Below are 24,734 nucleotides of genomic sequence, written 5' to 3'. Positions count from 1 at the left end.
ATTATTTATACCAGTATTTTGCTTCTTTTGAGACTCCACTGACACAAACATTAAACCTTTGGATATTGCCTCACAGTTCCCTATGGCTATTAATTTTTTAAATAATTTTTTTCTGTTTTACCCCCATTGGATAATTTCTGTCACTATATCTTTAAGTTTATTGACTTTTTCCTGTCTCATCTCCATTCTACTTTCGAGGATGTCCACTGACCCATGAAGAATGATATCTGTGAGCATATAGGACTGAATTCTAATCAAGGCATCTGTGAACTGTACTGGTCTGGGTTTCAGAATTGATATGGACCATTAATGCCTGAGTACATCTTATTTTTCTTCTTGCTCAATGGAACTGTCTATATTAGCTATTCTATGCAGTTACCACCAGTATGTGTTGACCGTGTTCAAGGAAGATAACTTGCTTCTTTAATCCATAAGTCTATAAATTGAAATGAAGGGTATTTAAGAAGCTGTACTTGAAGAACCATACCCAGGGCTCTCATTCACCAGATTTAGATGACAAGATACTAGTATATAAAATCCAGCACCTTGGGCTGGGGATGTGGCTCAAGCGGTAGCACGCTTGCCAGGCATGTGTGCGGCCCGGGTTTGATCCTCAGCACCACATACAAACAAAGATGTTGTGACTGCCGAAAACTTAAAAATAAATATTGAAATTCTCTCTCTCTCTTCTCTCTCTGTCTCTCTCTCTTAAATTAAAAAAAAAAAAAAAAAAAATCCAGCACCAGGGCTGGCTGGGGTTGTAGCTCAGTGGTAGAGCTCTCACCTAGCACATGTGAGGCACTGGGTTTGATCCTCAGCACCACAAATAAATAAATAAATAAAATGAAGGTATTGTTCCATCTACAACTTAAAAAAACACCAGCACCATGTAAAAAAGAATTATATATCATGACCAATTTATCCCAGGAATAAAATGCCCTGGGATTTATCCCAGGAATAAAATTCAAAAATTAATCAAAGTAATTTATCATGTTAATGGAATGAGGAGAGAAATCACATTACATCTCAAGAGAAGCAATTTTTTTTTTTACAAATTCCAACACTCTTTTAAAGATTTAAATAACACTGTATACAAATTAAGAATGGAATAAAATACCCTCAAACTGATAAAGAACCTCTTTGGAAAAAAAATCCATAGTAAACATTATACTTAATGACTTAAGACTGAGAACTTCCAAAAATCAGAAATAAGACAAGGGTAGTCACTCTCACCATTTTTATTGAAAATTGCTCTGGTGGTTTTAGACAGGGCAATTAGGAGAGAAATGAAACAAAAGGGATCCAGATGGGAAAAGAAGAAGTAAACCTATAACTATATGCAGATAATAGTATTTCATACATAGAAAGTCCTAAGGCATTCTTAAATAATCTATTAGAACTAATAGTTTGCAAAAGTTTCAGACTACAAGATGACTACAGATTAAATCAGTTGAATTTCTATATATGTGCTATTTTATTTATATTTCCATATTTTTTTACTTGTTATTTTTAGGTATACATGACAGTAGAATGTATTTTGCTATATTAAATATACACAGAGTATAACTTAGTCTAATTAGGATCCCATTCTCATGGTTTTACATTAAATGGAGTTTCACTGGCTGTGTATTCATATATGAACATAGGAAAGTTATGTCCTATTCATTCTACTGTCTTTCTTATATACTAGCTATTAATAAATCGAAAAGGAAATAAAAAAAACAATTCCATTTACAATAGCATCAAAAAGAATAAAATACTTAGAAGTAAATTTAACAGATTGACTTATATACTGAAAAATCATAAAACTGCCGAAAGAAATTTAAGAAAACCTATAAAATGAAAGATATTTTATGTTCATGGTTGGAAGATAAATTGTTAACATGACAATACTCTCCAAATTCATCTATAGATTCAATGCTATTATTATTTTTTAAATCTCAGCTAATCTTTTGCAGAAACTGACAAGCAGATCCTAAAATTCATATGAAAATGCAAGAGACCCCCAAATGGACAAAACAGTCTTGAAAAAGAAATACAAAGTTAGAGAACCCTTATTTTGTGATTTCAAACTTATTATAAAGCTATAGTAATCCAGACATTGTGACACCGTAAGAAGGATAAACATCTATACATCAGTGAAATAAAATCGAGAACACAGAAATAAACCCATTTGTTTGATGTTTAACAAGCATGTCAAGACAATTCAATGGAAAGAATATTCTCTTCAACAAAATATGCTGGGACAACTGGATATCCATATGCAAAAGAATGAAGTTGGCACTAATGTCATATCATATATAAAAGTTTGATAAAAGATTGAAATCTAAGATCTGAAACCTATACAACTTTTAGAATAAAACACAGGCCTAAATCTTTTTAGATGACAGCTCCTTAGATATTCTCTATAAGTCACAAATAACCACACCAGAGGAGGAGAGAGATGTCTCATTACTGTTTGATGGAGGCAAAAGTCCCAGCTCACCCATGGTCTCCACTGATTGGTGGTGGGGAGGCCTTGTTACCACTGGGTGGAAGTTAAATGCCTAATTCTCAATTCTGCAATACCATCCCAATATGCACAGGGAGGAACCTTTGTTATCACTGTGTGGGTAGAAGTCCAGCTTCCCCAAGGGTCTCTACCGACACTATAGAGTGGGCTGGGACCCTTTCCCACCTGAGATGAAAGTCTTGGTTGTCTTCTTAGCCTTCTTTGTTAGCACCCCAATAGTGTTTTGGAGTGTCTCCTTACAGCTAAGCAAGCATGAAAATCTAGGCTTTCTACTCAGCCTTTGGTAGCAAGAAGGATTATGGCTATGTTTTTTCTCTTGTGTTTGGCTGGAGTGGAATGGTTTTTATCTAAAAATTTTCTGTCTGTCTTGGCATCTCTTTCCTAGTACTTTGGCTACAGAGAGTCTTTTCTCCATGCTTGTTTTGTTATTGTTGTTTATTTGTTTTTGTCTGTACCCATTGACGTTTTGGGGTTGCTTACTTCTTTGGCATCTTCCCAAAGACAGAAGACCTAGTATTATTAATTTTATTTTTTCAGGCCTAATATTTTTTCAATATTAGATATATACTTATTATTTTTTTCTTTAATTCAGTAGAGCATTGATTTATCTTTATGAGTCATTCCCCTTGCTAAAATTGTAAGATTAAGATAATAGTCAAATAATCAGATTTGGGATTCCCAGAGTCATGAAGTGCATGGATAATGATCAAGTTCTCATTTTCTGAATTTCTAATATCTCAAGGTGAGGGACTAAAAAAATTGTAATATGGCTTTTTGAGTTCTTGGCCTTGGTTGTTATGGAAGCAGCTCAGATGTTGTCCCCAAGAAAAATATGAACATATAAATAACAGAGTTATTAAGAGGCAATAATTCATTAGCGATTATTAAGTTCCTTTAAATACAAAGTGCTCCCGAAATACAAGACATCTATAGCAACAGTCATTAGTTTTTAATTCCAAGGCCTCTCAGAGAAAATCCCCCTCTCGTCTGTAAAAAGCTGTTTGAGATTTCCTTTTAGAATTTAACCACCCCACCTCAACAGAACAGAGGTTATTCTCTTCTGATTCTACTGAGATGCTTTCCTTCATTGACCCCAGCAACTTATACTAAATCTGCATAGGAAGGGAAATTTTCCTTCCTGTCAGTACCAGTGATGCTTATGTAACTGTGGTGTTCTACCAGTGCATGACTCATTGATTCTAACAGGGACCTTTCCAGGGATGGGGGATTATGGAAAAAAAAAAGCCAAGCTATCAAATATAAAAAGAACAATACATGTATATTCTTTCACAAGTATGGTCAAAAACTCCTCTTGTCTTTGCAGGATGTATACAGGCTGGAATATTCAAAGGTCCTTCAACCTCCACTTTCAACCAAGATGGACTGGCCTTCCTGACTGAAGCCACCAACAAAAGCCAGGAAAATCTGTGAACCAATGTTTTTCAAGACACTGGATATCAGTAAACAAAAGATATGGTGGTCCATGGGAGATGGGAGAAAAACAAAATGAGCCCTACAATTTTCCCAGCTTATGCCTAAAGAGAGATTCCAAGATGTGGCACAGGAAAGGGAAACTAGGGAGAGCTTAATGAAATTCCTGAATTGAGGAGACAGCTTAGACTCTGGAGAGACCAAGTGGCTAACATTCATGGGAGAATATACAGCTGCACAAGGAGAACTCCAAGGGTCTGTGTAAGTTCCCCCTCAAATATTCAGCTATGTGTGCATGTGAGAAAACCACTTAAGATCAGAGAAAGTGCCAGCTGAAAGAGTGAACAGTACTTAAAACTCCCAAAAGCCTACAAATAGTTCCTGCTAGCCAGACTTGAAACCCCATAATTCATAGGGCATTAAGTAGAATACTCAGAAGGGTCTAGATTTAGTAGAGAATAATTTGCCCCAAATGACCCCTGCCCTGATCTGACATAACAAATCTTAAAAAACAAGATCAGAAAGGATCAAACTGTTTTTAAATACCTTAACTACTTTCCAGAATAAGCTTGAGAGCATGTAAAATACAAAATTGTGTAGCACTCAACAAACTACCACTCACAATGTCATACACTCAAAAATGAAAGGAAGCAGAAAAATATAGATCAACCATTAGTAATTGCCCCAGAACTGACCTGAAAGTTAGAATTACCAGAGAAGAATATTAAAACAGCCTTTATAAATCTGTTTCGTAAGGTCAAAAAGCTAAATAGAAATGTGAAAGTTTTAAAAAAAGAACCAAGCTGATCTTTCAGAGATGTAAACTGTTTTCTTTAAGTACATAAATGTTTTCTTTGTCATGTAAATAAGATGCATTTATACATCAGATAATAAGTCTATTTTTGATACCTCACTGGAGTTGACACTCTTGCCTCTCACCTTACTCCATTTAGAATGGCTCCAAATAGACCAGAATTAAGCTTATCTAAAGTTATGTTCAAAAGATAACTGCAAAGTTTACTGTGATCTCAAAATAAACAAAGGATATAGTACAAAACTAAATAAAGGTTTGGGTTGAGTTAAAAAAGGTAAGTTTCTTAGAGAGTTTTTAATTTTTTCTTTTTAGTTATACATGAGAGTAGAATGTATTTTGACATACATACATACATGGAGTATAACTTTTCATTCTTGTGGTTGTACATGATATGGAGTTTTACTGGTCATGTATTCATATATAAACATAGGAAAATTATGTCCGATTTGTTCTACTGTCTTTCCTATTCCTATCCTCCCTCCCTTCCCTTTATTCCCCATTTGTCTAATCCAATAAACTTCTATTCTTCATGCCCCCCGCATTGTGTGTTAGCATTCACATATCAGAAAAAACTTTGGCCTTTGTTTTTTGGGGGGATCGGTTTATTTTCTTAGCATAATATTCTCCAGTTCCATCCATTTACTGGCAAATGCCAAAATTTCATTCTTCTTTATGGCTGAGTAATATTCCATACATTTTCTTTATCCATTCATCTGTTAAAGGGTACCTAGGTTGGTTCCATAGCTTAGCTATTGTGAATTGAGCTGCTATAAACATTGATGTAGCTGCATCACTATAGAATGACTGGTAGAGGAGGACTAAAGGAGTCGAGTCAGGAGGGTTCTCACAAGTTCATGAGAGTGATCCCTGAGGAGCCAAGGAGTGGGATACCTGGGTCAAATGGTGAGTCCATTCCAAGTTTTCTAAGGAATCTTCATACTGTTTTCCAGAGTGGTTGCACCAATTTTCAGTTCCATCAGCAATGTATGAGTGTGCCTTTTCCTTCACATCTTTGCCAACATATATTGTTACTTGTACTCTTGATAATTGCCATTCTGACTGGAGTGAGATGGAATCTCAGTCTAGTTTTGATTTGCTTTTCTCTAATTGCTAGAGATGTTGAACATTTTTCCATATATTGAAAAAAATCATACATTGACTGATCATATTTCTTCTGAGAAGTGTTTGTTCAGTTCCTTTGCCTATTTATTAATTGGGTTACTTATTTTTTTTGGCATTAAGTTTTTTGAGTTCTTTATGTGTCCTGGAGATAAATGCTCTATCAGAGGTATAGGTGGCAAAGATTTTCTCCCATTCTGTAGGCTCTCTCTTCATGTTCTTGATTGTTCCCTTGATGTGAAGACAGCTTTTTAGTTTGACACCATCCCATTTATTGATTCTTGATTTTACTTCTTGTGCTTTAGGAGTCTTGCTCGTAAGAGTTTTTAAAAGTAAAACTTATAAAGGATTTCATATGTGATTGAGTTCATAAATTTAATGGGTCTTTATAGAGGCCAAATAGATATCAAATATACATCAGTGCTATTATAGAGATACGTTTCTTGGCTCCAACCTATTATACAAACTGAATGTTTTTGTTTTATTATTTTCATTTTATATTTTCTTTGTAAAACTTTATAACTATTACCTGTTAGTGTTTTACAGAAGTACTATTTCTAATAAAGTAACCTAAGTTAAAACAATAAGGAACCACCTCCAGGACAGATAGAATATAATGCTGACTTCCAGTACTGATATTGGCTTATTACTCCCTTTTAAAGAACAGGAACTTGCCTGCTATATGTTTAAAACCAAACTTAAAGACAAAAGTCAAGAAAGTAAAAGGACTAAGGAAAAAATGGCCAATATTTTGGCCCTTGCTTTTGAGGTCAGCCAAAACTCAGGGAATGTCAGGACTTCTCTGAGATCCCTGAAACTCCAGAGAGTTACCTGATCTCCTGATCAAGAGGATTATGAGAACCCTAGAGGACAGGAAGCCAATAAGTGCACATTCTGCAAACAGGAGGGTTATTGGAAAGAGAAATGTCATTGATGTTTCCAAGGGAAGCCATGTGTGATTGCCAAGCCCCAATCCATCCTGGTAGATGGCATGACTGGTAGAGGAAGGCTAGAGGAGTCAGGAGGGTTCTCACAAGTTTACGAGAGTGATCCCTAAGGAAACTTAACTTTTAGCAGCAGATATAAACAAGGTCAATTTTTGACCAACTTAGTCTTAAACACCTAGTATAACCAAAACACAGTCATACATAGACATTTTAAAGAGAAGACCATGGTTCTTTTAATGTAACTTGAGATGTACTCTTTTGTAGGTCCTTCCAAAAGTAAATAAAACTGAAAGGCTATAAAGAAAGGGTTCTTAAACAAGAGTACCTGATAACTATACCACAAAAGATGCTTCCAGAGTCACAATTTTTTTTTCTGAGTCAAATTGAAACCTATACATTTTCCTAACCTCCTACATAGGTAAGCTCATTTTGTTTTTCATAGGTATGATTATTTAGCCCTGATATTTATGCCTCAGATTGATATAAAAGATGTAATGGGGCACATTAAAGCCCTAACTTACTTTACCAAGACAGTCCTGAGTGACACAGTTCAAGGGATCCTTCTATTAACACAGAGGTAACAGCAATGAGAAAGCTGTTTTACAGAAATCAGAAGGCATTCCACAACTCAAGGAGACACTTTGCTGTCATAAAAACTAAGTGTTGTGAATATGTCTAACAACTCTGCTAATGTTTCTAAAGCCTTAAAATTATCTCCACTCACAAATTTATAGCTTGTCAGATCACGCTTTTATCTCTAATAAGTTACTGTTTTCAAGGTCTTCAGAGGCTGGCTAATAATACTGATTCTTTTTGTGCTAATTGTTTGCAAAAATAATGCTTTACTATCTTTTTTTAAAAAAATTTTTTAGTTGCAGTTGGACACAATAACTTTATTTTATTTATTTATTTTTATGTGGTGCTGAGGCTCAAACCCAGACTCTTGCACTTGCTAGGTGAGCACTCTACTGCTGAGCCACAACCCCAGCCCTTGCTATCTTGTTATTGTCCTAACATGATCCTTGTCCCATGTACACCTCATTTAGTCACCTGTCTACTGCGACCATGGACCTCTTGGCTGCCATAATGCATAAGACACACACAGAATCCATGAAACTCCAGATGGTCATAAAAATGCAACCTGTCATGTCAATTCTACCTGACTTCTCCCATCCAAGTACTAACTAGGCTTGACGCTGCTTAGCTTACGAGATCAAGCATGTTCAGAGTGGTATGGCCATAGACTCTGAGTTCTATAGAGGTTCATGAGATATATCTCTGCAGAGGGAATCTGTTGTTCCCCAGCTGGCACCCCCAATCAGCTTGAAGAAATCAGAGTGGTCGTCACCCTTCTTCCCTAACAAGAGTTAGGGTAACCTCATCAGAGTGGGGAATGAGGTAGGGAAAGTATTAAAATGGGCAGGCAAGAAACTTAGGTTCTGTCGAGGTCAGTTCTCTATGTAGCAGGACTGAGAAACTACAGACGCAAGCCAGGCCTCCTCATGGTCAGGCTATCTCCTGTGTAAGCAGAAAAGAAAAGAACTATAGTGAGACATCTACTGCCTGGTACCCAGACTCCCACCAAACAAGGAACAGTAACCTGACAGGACCAAAGAGCACATGAAGAACTCGTGGACACTGAATACCTTAACCAGGATCTTGTAGGGTGGGAGCTAGCTCACTTAACCCTGTAGATCTATATAAACCCCTAGACAGTAGCCACTCACCAGTATCCCTCTCTTAGAATGGTTCTCCTTTGAGAGCTTTGGGGTTTTTTTCTTTCTTTCTATTATTCTAATAAATCATATTACCTTGCTCTCACACTGTGTCCATAGATTTCATTCTTCAAATTCATGAGACAAAGAACCCAACTTCATACTCCATGCTATAGTAATTAATGCAATTATTATGCCTTAATTATCAGCACTTGCTTTTTTGGATGATTCTACAGACACTTTCTAAGTGCATCCTAGTATGTGCCAGGGCACAGATCACTCCTCCACACTTTTTAATTGTAAATGGACACAATACCTTTTTTATTTTATGTGGTGCTGAGGATTGAACCCAGTGCCTCATACATGCTAGGTGAGCACTGTACCACTGAGCCACAACTCCAGCCCCAGATTAGTCTCTTAATATATATTGGTAGGATGAACAAATGGAACCTTATTCAGCTTGTGAAAATGCAGTGTGAATATGTATATGTGCAGGGGTCTTAAGGAGAGGATTTAGTTTTTCAAACATTGTTATGGCTTGGATCTGAAATGTCTCCCAAAGGCCCAACTGTTGAAGGCTTGGTCTCCAATGAAGCAATGTTCATAGGTGGGGCTTCTGCAAAGTTAGTGGGTTAGGAGAGGGCTCTGATATCATCAAGTATTAATCTACCGATGGGTTCAGAATCGAGTGAACTGTTGGGAGGCAGTGGAAACTATAGGAGGAAGGGCCTAGTTGGAGGAAGTAGGTTACTGGGGGTGTGCCCCAGAAGGGTAGATCTCATCTCTGATCTCTTCCCTACTCCACCCCTCTTTGCCTCCCTGTATCCTGTCTGCCATGAAGCAAGCAGCTGTGCTCCACCACACCCCCTTCACTATGATGCACTGCCTCACTACAGGCCCATAGCCAAGGATCCAGCTGACCATGGGCTAAAACCTCTGCAACCATGAATCAAATTAATCTTTTCTCCTTTTGAGTTGTTTTTCTTGGGTGTTTTATCAGTAACAGAAAACTAACACAAACATTTCACACATACATCTTGGATATAGGTTTTATCCTTTCCTCCATTAAGCATTAAAGGGTTTAGCCTTATTCACAAAGTCAAATTTTGTTGTTTTATCTGTTTACTCTGAAAATAAAAGACCTGTCAATTTAAAATTATTTGGGATCTTGTTTGCATCTTGATGTTTTATTTTTAATGATTTTGTTACACACTTTCCGCCTTTACAGGCATAAAGCGGCCTAGAAATGCTCTTAGAACCTGTGATCAGGGTTGGAAAGTATTTTCTCCCCACTGGGAAGGACCAGAGGAATTGTGTTTGTGTTGTTGGTGAATGCCAGTTACAGTCTTAGTAGTGATTCCTTTAAAGAAAAACTCCCGAACCATTGCAATGACATATGAACAATTGATATGGTTTAATAGTGATTGTTGATCTTCTTACAGAGGATAATGTATTGAAGTGGGACTACAGTTTGTTAGGAGATGCCTGTGGTTAATCTAATGCCGCAGTCTGACTGGGCACAATTCAGGAGCCACTTGTCAAAAGAAACGAACTTTATTTTTAGAACCACACACGCCAAACAAAACAGCTCCTCAGGAAAAACCTTCAGAGCCCAACTGCCACCACCGGCTTCCCACAAGCCTCTCAACCTCCCCCACTCCTCCTGCTCTTGAGGCCGACTGGCTGGGTCACATGGGCGGAGCCAAAAAAAGTCCCCCAATGAGCAGCTCCGTAGTCTGAAAGGGCGAGGACACAGCCCAATGAGCATCACCGCAGAGGAGACAATAAGCTAGATGTTGCTGGGGCCGCTGTGATTCAATCATCAGCTGGCAGTCCGAAAGTTTGCTGGGGCCCCTTCGGCTGTGGCTCTCAACATCTCCCCCTCTCTGTTTAAACAACAAGCATGTGGCTTAGGGACCATGCCTGCCTTAGGTTGTCCAATAGTACATATGGTTCTTACCCGTTATCGAATGAGCTGACCTCAAGGCGTCAGCCTCCTGTCTTAGGTTGGTACCATTGCAATTAGATCTTACCCGTCACTGACTACCGGTCCAGTATACAGCCACACCTGTGGAGAGGTCTTTGTCATGACAAGCAGAAGGGAGGAAGATACACCAAGCCAATTGACGGCTCCTTTTGGAAAAACTGTACCACCGATGACACCATCAGCATAAATACCCCAACACTACCACAAGTCGCTGCCACAACAGATAGTTCACAATGCATACAAGTGAGTTTAACATTCGGGGTGAATTTGGATCTGATGGACCTTTTAGGATATCAAATAAAGGTCCCAACTCTCCTGTTGGTATACCTAGATAAGGCCTTATCCAATTTATGTCTCCTAATAACTTTTGAAAGTCATTAAGTGATTTGAGTTGATCTATTCATATTTGAATTTTTGGTGGACAGACCATGGTTGAGGATAATAGAACTCCTAAATAATTAATTGGAAAATTTAATTGTACTTTATCTATTGCTATCTCTAGATTATAATTTTTTAATAAGTTTGTAAGTGTGGCATAACATTCTAGCAATGTGTTTTTATCTTTGTGTGCTAATAATACATCATCCATATACTGAAATATTTGTAGTTCAGGATTTTTATTTCTAAGTGGCTGGATTACTTTGTTAACATAAATTTGACACATAGTTGGGCTGTTAGCCATCCCTTAAGGGAGTACTTTCCATTCATATCTCTGATCAGGACCTTCATGATTCAGTGCAGGGATAGTAAATGCAAAACGTGGACTATCCTCAGGATGAATTGGAATTGAAAAAAAACAATCTTTAATATCTATAACTAAAACATACCAGGTTTTTGGCAAAGCAGACAATTGAGGAATCCCCGATTGAGCACGTCCCATAATAACCATCCCATTATTAATGGCTCTTAAATCTTGCAATAATCTCCACTTACCAGATTTCTTTTTGATGACAAAAATGGGAGTATTATGGGGAGATATAAAAGGTTGTATATGTCCTTCCGCTAATTGTTGTTTGACCAGGTCATGGGCTGCTTGTATCTTTTCTTTAGTCAGGGGCCACTGAGGAACCCATACTGGTCTTTCTGATTTCCAAGTAATTTTTATTGTCTCAGTGGCCCTTTCTGAAAATGCAACCCATGTCTGTCCGTTCCTTGATCTATTTGTATTGGTGCTGCTATACCTTGTTCTTGTTTTTCTAATCTTTTTCCTTTCCTAAAACCTTGTCTAGTCATAATAGTGGGTGCATTTTGGTTGATGTTATTTGTTAATGTCAAACCTAATTGATCTAGGACATCTCGTCTCCATAAATTTACGGGAAGATGATCCAATACATATGGCTGTATAGTTCCTTCACATCCTTCAGGATCCTTCCAATCTAATACCATTGCACTTCTATGGGGATTAGTCGCCACTCCTAGGCCTCGAAGCATTTGAGTGGCTTGTTGTAATGGCCAATGTTTTAGCCATTCTTGACGAGAGATGATGCTAAGGTCTGCACCTGTATCTAGTAGCCCATTAAATTCATGTCCTTGAATATTTAGTTTTAGCATGGGGCGAGAATCTAAATTTAAAGAAAGCATAGCCCAGTCAACACCTGTGGAGCCTAATCCCTTGGAACCTCTTTCTACAGCACGACTGGAAAATTTATCATATAGGCTGGGTATTATTAGTAACTGTGCTATTCTATCTCCTGGTGAAATTACTGATATACCCTTTGGAGAACTGGCTATAATTTTTATTTCACCTTCATAATCGGGATCAATTACCCCAGGACTTATCATAAGTCCTTTTAGAGTAGAAGAGCTGCGTCCTAATAATAAGCCTACTGTTCCTTTGGGAAGAGGTCCTTTCACCCCTGTGGGAATGATTTGAACTCCCATCTCTGGAGTTAGTACTGATCTGGCGGAGGTGCAGATGTCCAACCCTGTGCTCCCTCTGGTTTGTCTGATGAGGGATCTGATGGACAATGTGTCCTGGGCACTACCCTGATGGGGTTGCTGGGTTCCTCCAGTGCTCCGTATATTTGTAGTTTTGGGCCCTGGAGCATTGGGCCCTCCTGTCCATTTTTTGGCAACGGAGCCCGATGCCTTTCTCCACGATATCGTGGATAAACACCTTGTCCTTGTTCGTTTTTTGATAATGGAGTACCCTCTATGGTGGTTTGAGAACGGCATTCATTAGCCCAATGTCTCCCTCTACGGCATCGTGGGCAAATACCCGGTATTCTACTCCTTTGATACCTAGTTTTGTTAAACCCTCCTCCTATGGGGCAATTCCTTTTAAAATGTCCTGTTTGTTCACAATTGTAGCGTGTTCTTGGCCTGGCATCTAAAGCCTGTTTTACTGCAGCTGCCACAATTTGCCCTTGTTCATTAATGTCTCTGGCATCTAAAGCCTGTTTTACTACAGCTGCCACGACTTGCTCTTGTTCATTAATGTCTCTACATAATTTAATATATGTGTTTAAATCTTCATGTTTCCATGGTCTAATGATTTCTCTGCACCAATGATTCGCTTGGTCATAAGCCAGTTGTTTTATTAATGGCATTGCTTGTTCTGTATTCCCAAAAACTCTGGTAGCTGTTTGAATAAGCCTATCTACAAATTCAGTGTAAGATTCATTAGCTCCTTGTATTACCTTAGATAATTGACCTTGTAAACCTCCATGTCCTTGTAAAGTCTTCCATGCCCTAACCGCCTCTGCAGCAATTTGTGCGTATATGCCAGGATCATATGCAATTTGTTGCTGCTGATCCTCATAAGGTCCCTTTCCTAACAACATATCTAGATTTCTCTGAGGATAACCAGCTGCTGCATTTCGCCTAGCCATCTCCTTGCAAAATTCCTCATTGGCAACCTTCCATAACAGGTATTGTCCTCCATTTATCACAGCTTTACACATATTAGCCCAATCTGCTGGTATCATGTTCAAGTTGTTAATGGATTTGACCATGCTTACAGTGAAGGGTGCTTGAGGACCATAGGTTGTTACAGCCTCTTTTAGCTGCTTCACTGTTTTGAAATTTAAAGCATGGTGAATTCGCTGCCCTCCTACCTCAAATACAGGGCATGTTAATATTTGAGATCCTGTCTCAGGATCCCAACTATCCACTGCGGGGGTTGGGAGCCTCCCAGCATATGGAGGTGGTGCTGTTGGTTGGACACTTATGCCCTCTGGTGATAGAAAGGTGTTAGTAGCAGTCTCCTGTTGTAACTTTTCCCCTGATGGCTTTTTCTGCTCTAAGCTTTCTTCCTCTATCTTTGTCTGAACTAAAGGCTTTGGACTAAGCAAACCAGATACGAACATCCACAATGGCAATGTGCCAACTGGCAGAGTCCCTGGGCTTTTCTTTTCTATTCTTTTTAAATCTTCACCATGATGGTTCCATTGTGATATATTCAACAACTCCTCCTCAAAAAGCCATGGGCTACATTTTTGTATTGTATCAAAGTATGCCTTGACTGCTCTTGATTTTACTGGGATGACTCCTTCCTCTAACAATTTACTTAACACTCTTTCAGTTTGTTTTTTACTAATTTCTGATCCCATATTTCTACTATAATACAACCCAACAAGATGACGCCAAACAAAACCGAGACAGAATGAAATAAAAATGGAACAATAAAAAATCATTATAGCCTTTCTATCCTCCTGAAATATGCATCCGTCCTTTCTCCCTATCTGTTCCTCAGACGTAAATAGTTTTTCCTCAGATGTGAGCGGTTTTTCTTCCGTCTCACTCATATCCAGGGACAGGCAACTTAAAACAAAAGTGAAGCAAAACAAGAGAAGAATCTTAAAATGGCTACCCATCCTCTCACCCTGCCCTCAGGGAGCAGTTTACCTTATCACTTGTATGGGCCACCAAATGCCTCAGTCTGACTGGGCACAATTCAGGAGCCACTTGTCAAAAGAAACGAACTTTATTTTTAGAACCACACATGCCAAACAAAACAGCTCCTCAGGAAAAACCTTCAGAGCCCAACTGCCACCACCGGCTTCCCACAAGCCTCTCAACCTCCCCCACTCTTCCTGCTCTTGAGGCCAATTGGCTGGGTCGTGTGGGCGGAGCCAAAAAAAGTCCCCCAATGAGCAGCTCCGTAGTCTGAAAGGGAGGGGAAACAGCCCAATGAGCATCACCGCAGAGGAGCCAATCAGCTAGATGTTGCTGGGGCCGCTGTGAGCCAATCATCAGCTGGCAGTCTGAAAGTTTGCTGGGGCCCCTTGGGCTGTGGCTCTCAACAGTTAATCTGATGATTAATAAGTCAGTTTATTTATAGAATAATCCTTCTATTGGTTGGCCTTTGCTCAATAACTTTTAGTATGTCATCTAAAAATTCCAATAAGAACCACATACACATACTATTGGTTTTCCTCTGAGTAATAATTCTCAAAAAGGTGAATTTAGTGTGTTTATTCCTGGGTCTTTAAACTAATGTTTCACAACTTTTCCCTAAAACTTCTGATACAACTTCTGAGAGGTGGCATCTCTGAACTATTTAAAATGCTGTTTTCTTCTGTACGTCCCCAAGACCCAGAAGATAATGTGAAGCTCCACTGATTTATAGGTCATGTTACAAAGAAAATAAAAGTAACACTTTCCCCAAAGTAAAAAAGGTTTTATATTTGTTTTTGAAATATGATATGGTTTTCTAATCTATTCATTTATCTCCCCTTCCTCAAGTTTCTTCTACATACTCTCCAACCTGTCCAGGATCCTGCCAATTTGCCATTTGAGAATCATTGCTCTACACTTTGTATTCTTGTTGAATTATTATTGTCACTTTCTTTTATTTATTTTTATTTTTTTTGTAATTGTAAATGGACAGAAAGTCTTTATTTTGTTTATTTTTATGTGGTGCTAAGAATTGAACCCAGTGCCTCACACAAATTAGGCAAGCGCTACAGTCCCAGCCTTCTCTATTTTTTAATAATATAAATATATCTCAAGTTATTTGGTAACATCCCAATTAAAATTGTTCCCACCTCCAAATCACTCTAAATAATGCTCTAATAAATAGTCTTTTAAATATGCCTCTCATATATTCAGTCAAAGGCACATTAATCATTCTCCATCTCTGCTAGACCTTCCAGCTATGCAGACTCTTAAGCTTGAGGATTCTATTCTTATATCAATGTAGTTTAAAATGAAATTTATCTTGTATCCCATAATATTGTCCTTGTCTTTTCTAGGTAACCATTTTTAAATCAAAAGACAAAAGTATAGCCCATTAATAAAAAATGTAACATGAGGTGCAGTTGGATTGGAGAAATGACTTCTAATGTATTATAGCACAGTAGGATAACTATGGTTAACAATAATTAATTGGATATTTCAAAATAGTGAATAAAGAGGATTTTGAATGTTCTCAACATAATGAAATATGTCTGATGTGATAGATATGCCAGTCACCCTAATCTGATCATTGCACATTCTATGCATGTATTAAAATGCTATATCATGCCCTATAAACATGTACAATTAAAAACATTAATAAAAAAGAGAAAAGGATAAAGCACATTCAGCTATGTTTTTTCAAGAGCATATATCAGACTAAAATATGTATTTAATAATTGGTTTTTGCATAAATAAAATTTCATTTCTATGTTTTAAAAAAGTAAAATGATCATAAAGCTGTGTTTCCAAATTGCAGGTCCAGGCCCATTAGTAAATCATGAACACATGAGCACTAAATATTTAATATTATATAAATGTAATAGAGTCAGCGTGAGAGATTGTTTTGTTTGATTTTGGTTTTTGCAGTGCTGGGATTTGAACCCAGGGCCTCATGCATGCCAGGCAGGCATTCCACCACTGAGCTCCCAGCCTCAAAGTTTTTTAATGAGATAGGAGATAAAGAGAATAGAAAATATAAGGGAGCATCACATGTCATACAGATAGGATTGTTTCACAAATCTGTTAGTTCAATTGTAGATCTAAAAACATATATTTACCAACAATAAAAAATTTAAAAAAAATAAAAATAAATACATATATTCATAAATATATGTATATATGTTATAAATATATTTCTTCCTATGCTAAAAGGTGAAAAAGAAAATGGAAAACATACCTTGAAAAGTTTCCAAGAAAAACACTGGCCTTGGAAACAGTAATTGATCATGAGGAAGGTGAAGTATTGTGCTCAGTTTGACATTCTCCCTCCTGGTTAATGCTTTCTCACCTGACCACAGAGACCAGGTGGTGCTAATGAGTGAGAAGGCAGTGTGACTGTAGGCCCAGATGCTTGCTTTGAGAAACTCCTAGTTCAATAGCCTAAGCAAAGCTCTCTCTCTCTCTCTCTCTCTCTCTCTCTCTCTCTCACACACACACACACACACACACACACACACACACACACACTCCTTCCCTGTTCCCAGCTGGACACTCTAATTAAGTATGGACTTTTAGAAGAATTTGAAAGAAAAAATGACCATTCCAGATGTTTATGACAGAAAAGGCTCTCTGTGACTGTCTAATCTAACATCCATTATTAGACAATGAAATTGAAATCCAGAGTGATAAAGCTATGCCTTCTGAGTCACAGAGCATTAGGTGTAAAATTAAGAAAATCAACCCCCAAATTTAAAAAAATTACAGAATAAAGTATAAATTTGCAATGTAGAAAAATTAGCACAAATTAGGGACAGAGAAGAAGCTCAGAGCACTTGCCTAACAGGTGCAAGGTCCTGAGTTTGATCCCCAGTACCATGAAAAATTGAAATATTGAAAGAATAAATAAATGCAAATATACATATATTATTTTCTTCAAGAATGAGATTACATAAAAGTCTAAGTGACTTTGAGATTTGAGATGACTCTTTAGATGCATCACCAAAATCTTAATCCATGGGGAAATTTTGATAAATTTACCATTAAAATTAAAAAAAATCCTGCTCTTCTAGAGGTACTGTTTACAATAAAGAAAAGACATAGCATACTTAGAGAAAAATCTTTGAAAAACACATATCTAATGAAGGTCTGGTATACAAAATAGATAAATAACTTCTTTTTATTGGTTCTTTTAAGTTATACATAATATTAGGATTCATTTTGACATAATTATAAAGGCATGAATATAATTTGCTCTAATCCAGTCCCTAGTACTTCCCTTTTCCCTTCCAACCTCCTTACCCTGTTCCTTCTCTCTACTCTACTGATTTTTCTGCTATTTTATTTATTTATTTATTTATTTATTTATTTATTTATTTATTTATTTATTTATTAATTAGTGTCTTGTAATCTCAGCAACTCTGGAAGCTGAGGCAGGAGGATTAAAAGTTTGAGGCCAGTCTCAGCAATGTATTGGGGCCCTAAGCAACTTAGTGAGACCCTGTTTCAAAATAAAAACTAAAAATTAGGGCTAGGGATGTGTGTCAGTGGCCAAATGCCCCTGGGTGCAATCCCCCAGTACGCCCCGCCCCCAATTAGTGTCTTATGGATATACATAATGATGGGATTCACTGTGGTATATTCGTATATGTACATAGAAAGATTAGACCAGATTGATTCCACTGTTCTTCCCTTATCCTGTCCCTCCCTCCACCCCCTCAATAACCTTTCTTCACTGATCTTCTATTTTGATGGAATCCACCTTGTTTTTCTTTTATTTCTTTCCTTATTTTGAACTAGCTTCCACATACCAGAGAAAACATGTGACTTTTTACTTTCTGGATTTGTCTTATTTCACTTAGTATGATAGTCTCCATTTCTATCCCACTTACTGGAAAATACCATAATTTCATTCTTTATGACTAATACTCCATTGTGTGTGTGTGTGTGTGTGTGTACCACATTTTATTTATTCAGGGCACCTAGGTTGGTTTCATAGCTTGGCAAACTTGTGAATTGTGCTACTATGAACATTGATGTAGCTACATTTCTATAGTATGCTGATTTTACATCTTTTGGATACATACCAAGGAGTGAAATTTCTGGGTCATATGGTGGTTCCATTACTAGTTTTTTGAGGAATCTCCATACTGCTTTCCAGAGTGGTTACACAAATCTTCAGTCCTCCCCACATCCTTACCAATACCTGTTATTTGTATTTTTGATAATTGGCATTCTGACTGAAGTGAGAGGAAATCTCAATGTAGTTTTGCTTTGTGTTTTCCTGATTGCTAGACACGTTGAACATTTTTTCATGTATTTGTGGATGATCTATCTACTGGTAGATAGGTGTGTTTAAATCACCCAGTGTTATTGTATTGCAATCTATTTGATTCTTAATATTGAGAAGGGTTTGTTATGTATGTAGATGCAGCATTGTTTGAGGCATAAATATTTACAATAATTAATTATATCTTGTTGTTGGATGATTCCCTTAACCAGTATGAAGTGACTTTCTATAGGCAAAAAACTCTTAAAACTTAATTTCAAAATGAGCAAGAGATCTGGACATCTCATGAAAGAAGATGCCAATGGCAAATAAGCATATGAAAAAAATGCTCAACATTACTGGGGAATGGCAAATTAAAACAACAAAATACTTTCACATAGTTATTAGAATGGTCAAAATCCAAAACACTAATAATACCAAGTACTGATAAGGATGGGGAAGCAAGCAACAGGAACTCTCTTTCATTGCAGGTAGGAAGGCAAAATGGTACAACCACTTTGGCAGTTTCACAGTGTTTTACCAAACTTAACATACTCAGCATATGACCCAGCAATTGCATTTCTTGGTATTTACCCAAATGAACTGAAAACTTATATTCACACAAAAACATGTACACACGTTTATGCCAGCTTTATTCATGATTGCCAAAACTTAGAAATAAATAAGATGTCCTTCAGTGGGCAACTGGATAAACAAACCAGTGTAGTCATACAGTAAAATAGCACCCAGCATTAAAAAGAAAGGAGGGGTCTGGGCAGCTTAATGGTAGAGTGCTTCCCTGAGTTTGACCTCTAGCACGTAAAAAAAAAAGGGGGGGTGGGGGTGTGTGGATATCAAGCTATGAAAAGGCATATGTGAAAAGAGTGAAAAGACATGAAGGAATATTAAATACATATTAGTAAATGAAAGAGCCATTCTGAAAAGGGTATGATTCAACATATGACATTTCAGAAAGATTCCAGAAAGGTTATAAAAAACTATGGAGACCTTAAAAATTTCAGTAGTCAACAAAAACCAAAATCCCAATTCAAAAATGGCAATAGACCTGCATAGGTGTTTTTCCAAAGAAAATATTTTAGTGGCCAATAAGTAGGCACATGGAAAAATGCACAAAATCATTAATCATTAGAAAAATACAAATCAAACTTACAATAAGATGCCACTTCATACTCATCAGAATGGCTAATATATTAAACAACATAAAGTATTAATGAGGATGATGGCAAATTGGAATCCCAGTGGAAATGTGAAGTAACACAGCTGCTGTGGAAAACAGTTTGGCAATTCCTCTAAAAGTTAAAGATAGAATTTCCATAATGATCCAGCAATTTCACTCTTAGGCATATTACATGCCCCCCCCCAAAGAAAGAAAGAGATAGAGATGTGAGAGAGGCGGGGATGGGGAGGAGAAAAGAAGAACGACGGAGGGGGGGGGAGGAAAGAAAGAAAGAGAAGGAACTTAAACACTTGCACAACATTATTCTTAGTAGCAACATATTCAAAAGGCACTTGGCTGGGGCTATAGCTAGGTGGTAGTGCCCATCAACAGAGGAATGGATAAACAAAGAATAGTATCATATAATTAAATATTATTTAGCTATAAAAGAGAATGAAATTCTGATGTATGCTACAAGAAGGATGAAAACATGCTAAGCAAAATAAGCCAGAGACAAACGGACAAATATTGTATGATTTCACTTATAAATGGTACTTAGAATAAGCAAATTCACAGAGGCAGAAAGTAGAATAAAGGGTAAGCAAATTCACAGAGGCAGAAAGTAGAATAAAGGGTTACCCATGGTCTGGGGCTGGGGACGGGGAGAATGATGAAGAAGTTCTGGAAATAACGGTGATGGTCACAACATTGTAAATATACTTAATGCCACTGAATTCTACACTTAAAAATGACTAAAGTGGTACACTTCATGTTATATATACTTTTCCCACAACTTGAGAAAACATATCAAAGATTGATTGCCAGGGACTTGTAGGGATAGAAAAATGAATTGGTGGAACACAGCAGGCTTTTAGGGCAGTGAAATTATGCTGCATGGTACTGTAATGGTGGATACATGTTATCATACCTTGGTCAAAACCCATGGCATGTAAAACACAAAAAGTGAACCCTGATTGGCTGAAGCAACTGAGTGGCAGAAGCTGTTAGAGGAGCCTGAGCTGCCAGTTAAGCCTAATCAAGATGACAGTCTCCTCAAAGCACCAAAACTTCACAGCAGAGTCCAGTGGAGAGCCTGCCTGACATTTGTGAATCCTGGGCCAGAAGCTAGAGGAAAGGGAATGTGACCAGGCCAAAGTGGCCCCTGGCCACTAAAGAATGATGAAGACCTCTCCTGGGAATGACTGAAGGACGCATGTGGCACCACTGCCAGGCAGTCTGGGTACTGCTTTGGGTGCCTTCGAAATTGCTGTGATGCTTTCTTGTGATGCTCTGTGGGGAGCCCTTGGCCCCAAGCCCAGCGCCGAGTCCCCAGAGTCTCCAGAGTCTGCAGCCAAGTGGGGGCTCCTCTCTGTCCTCTACAAAGGAAAAGGTTGCTATTGTCACACTCGCCTCCGACTAACTCCAGGGTCTTTTAGGAGTTCGCTCCCCTCATCATTTCTACCTTTTTGGATCTCTCACTCTTGCATGCATCTCCCTTCCTTATTCCTTTACCAGTTCCATGGCAACAGTTACCAACTTTCCTGAGTGGATTCCTGGTTCCTTCCCTCACCCCAGTTCACCTCTGGTCTATATGATCCTTTGGCTCCTGTTTTGGCAGAACAGTCACTGTCCTTGTAAAGTTTTTTAGATCAATACAGGTAGTGGCCTTAAAAGGAAAAGTGAATCTTATTTACATGATGGACTTAGTAAATAATAATGTAATATTATGGGTTCAATTGTAATAAATAAACCACACTAATGTAGGATATTAATAATAGGGAAACTATGTTTGCCTGGGGCAGGAAGAGGTTTTGGGGAACTCTGAGCTTTCTACTCAGTTTTCAGTGAACCTTAAGTTGATCTAAAAAATAAATTTTAAAAGACCATCATATGAATATGTTTGTAACTTGCTTGTTATTAAAATCTTTCCAAGAATTCAGCCTAGGCTGGGGCTATAGCTAGGTGGTAGAGTGCTTGCCTTGTACATATGAGGCACTGGGTTCAATCCTCAACACCACATAAAAATTAATAAAGGTATTGTGTCCAACTAAAATAAGGAGAAGAATTCAGCCTGGACAGTCAAGGGCAAAAAGTTAAGTATAGTATAGAGTGGCATTGGAAAGGTTAGCTAAAGGATTAAATGCAGCTGTCAAAAGATTCAGAAGAGATAGGAAGTTGTGGTAGGGGATGTTTTATGCCAAGTCCACAGAGGAGGGGGAATAGAATTTGAGTGAATGATAAAAATAAGTGAACCCCATGAATCTGAGGATCTCCAAGAGCCTGAGATTCAGAAACAGGGAGGGAGTTTCTCCTCCTGTTCAGGGAGTTCCAGTCCCCTGCTGGCAAGAGGCTGGTAGGACAGGACCAAACAAAGCATGATTAAATCTCATTTACTCTTGTGCTCAGCACATCCCATGACCTCCCTGCTAGGGTGCGGTAAACAGGTGCAAAAGTTGAGCAATTATGGAGGTCAGCTACCTGAAATTACCATGATAGAAATCTGCTGGGGCAGATAAGTTTGTGGGGCGGGAGCCCTGGGAAGGACCTACTCCACCCTAAGCCAGGATGTGTGCACACTAACCCGGCTTCCCACCTGCCTGATACCACCGTGACCCTTCTGAGTGAATTCCCTTCATTCTGGGCCTTTCTCTACTGTCCCAGCTCTGTGTCTGTATGTGCAACTCCCACCAACCAGGGAGGATGTGCCTGTCCCAAGACCTCTTTTGATCTCTGGGGATGCTTCAGGAAAACACTGGAGACTGTTGGCTCGGCAGGCCTGGGCCTTGTGCCTCCCTCCCTGGCAGTCAACTAGGGGCTGGGCCTCCATCTTTTGGGCACAGAATCACTGTTTAGGGGGCAGGGAGGGAGACACATCCATGCTTTTCCCATCTGGGTTTTCTGCATCCCGCCACAGGGGGCAATTGTGCTAAACAGTGGGGCTCTATCAGAGGAAGCAAGACCTGCCACCACTTCCTCCTGGTTTGATGGGGTGCTGAGTGATCCTAGATTTCCTTCAAACCACATCATCAGGGACATCCCCTGCCCTTCGAACCACATCATAAGGAAAGCCAGTACTTCCTGCCCTTTCTCAAATTCTTGGCTCTTTATGGTAAGTTGGAAGGAGGATGCAGAGGTGCCACCTTCTGAGGGGTGTTAGGTGGCTAACACAGGTCCATCCCATCTACTCAGGGCAGTCTTATTATCTTCCTGCTTCCCAGCTTCCTTCTCCCACAACCCCCTGCCCCCCACCCCTCACTGAACACTAGGGCGCCACACTGCCCTTCTCCACCCCATGCTCTCATTCAAGCTCCACATGTTTTCTCTGGGGTCTCTCTTGCTGCTCCAGTGTTCCAAGAGCACCTGCTTCACACACACAATCTGCAACTTCAACCGCCTTTACTTGTCTACGTGGGCTTCTGCACTGCCAGCTCCTTAGGCCCTAATAGAAACTTTTCACAGTAAATTCTAGAGCTACATCGCCATTTTTGTTTTTATTTTCAGTCAGGGTCTCTCTATGTGGCCCAGATTGGCCTCAAACTTGTGATCTTCCTGGCTCTCTACCTCCAGCTTTATAGCTTTGCCTCTCTAGGCACCCTCAACCCTGCAGCCATGGCTCCTTCTCAGTTCCTCACTCATCCCTCTGGGTCTTTTCCCACACTCACTCATCTTGGGAGAAACCCTTCTACCACAAAGTCCTCCCTCATCAATGCCACCATTAACCCCACCAGCAAAATATCTGTGCTTTTAGCCAACTCCAGCTCCTCCACTGGGGTGCTTGCTTTTACTCCTTCACTTATGAAAAACAACATTGTTCCAGAAGCTTCTCCCCTTGCTTTCTCACATCATTATTTTATCCCTCTAAGCTGAATCTTTCCATCAACATCCTGTAGGCTACCTCTCCCATGTTTAAAAACTTGTCTTTCTGGATCCCACTCCCCCTCCAGCTATTGCCTCCTTTCCCTGTTCTTCCACGAAACAAGAGACTTTGAAAGAGCCGATTACACTTGCTATCACCAATTGCTCTCCTTTCATTCTATATTAAATTCAAGCAAGTCATGTCTGTTCCTACCTGAAGCTATTCTTCTCAAGGTCCTGAATGATCTCTATGTTGCCAAAACTAATAGTCAGCTCTAAGTTCTCATCTTACTTGACTGACTGGAACTTTTAATTCCATTGATAATTTTCTTTTCCCTTCCTTCCTCTTTCTTTTTTCTAGTATTGGGGGTTGATCCTGGGAGCATTTTACCACTTAGCTTCGCTCCCATTCATTTTTGTTTTTATTTTCAGACAGGGTCTCTTCTGTGTGGCTCAGGTTGGCCTCAAACATGTGATTTCCTGGCTTGGCCTCTCAAGTCACTGGGTTATAGGTGTGTGCCACTGCACCCAGCTTCATTTTCTTCTTGAAATACTTCTCTCTCTTGACTTCCTGCCACCACACTGTTCTGCTTTTCCTCTTACTTCACTGGCTACTACTTCTCAGTGCCCTCTGCTTACTGGTTCCTCCTTTCCTTATCATTTCTCTTAACAATGTAGAATACCAGGGACCAGCCCTTAGATGTCACCTTCATTTACACTCATTCCCTTGGTGGTCACCTCCAGCCTTATGGTTTAATATGTATCTGTCTGTTTATCTCTATGTACCTATAGCTGTCTGTTTCCTGTAGCCTGGACCCTTTCCTGAACTCCAGGCTCATATGTCCAAATTTTCTAATCAACATATACACTTAGATACCCAGTATTCATCTCAAAGTGTACAAAAGTGAACTCCTGATTCCCTGTCTCCACCACCACTCAATAGCATATTGAAACACTTTGATGCATTTCCCACGTCAGTTAATGGCAACGCTAGTCATTCAGGCCAAAAGCACTTGTGCCATCGTTGACTATTTTTTCCACTAACTATCCACATCTAATCTATCAGTAAATCT

This window comes from Marmota monax, unplaced genomic scaffold (genome assembly GCF_021218885.2).
Source record: "Marmota monax isolate L192 unplaced genomic scaffold, Marmota_monax_Labrador192_F-V1.1 WCK01_AAM20220418_F8-fsc00069, whole genome shotgun sequence".
In the NCBI taxonomy this organism is placed as follows: domain Eukaryota; kingdom Metazoa; phylum Chordata; class Mammalia; order Rodentia; family Sciuridae; genus Marmota; species Marmota monax.
This window is presented reverse-complemented; position numbering follows the sequence as displayed.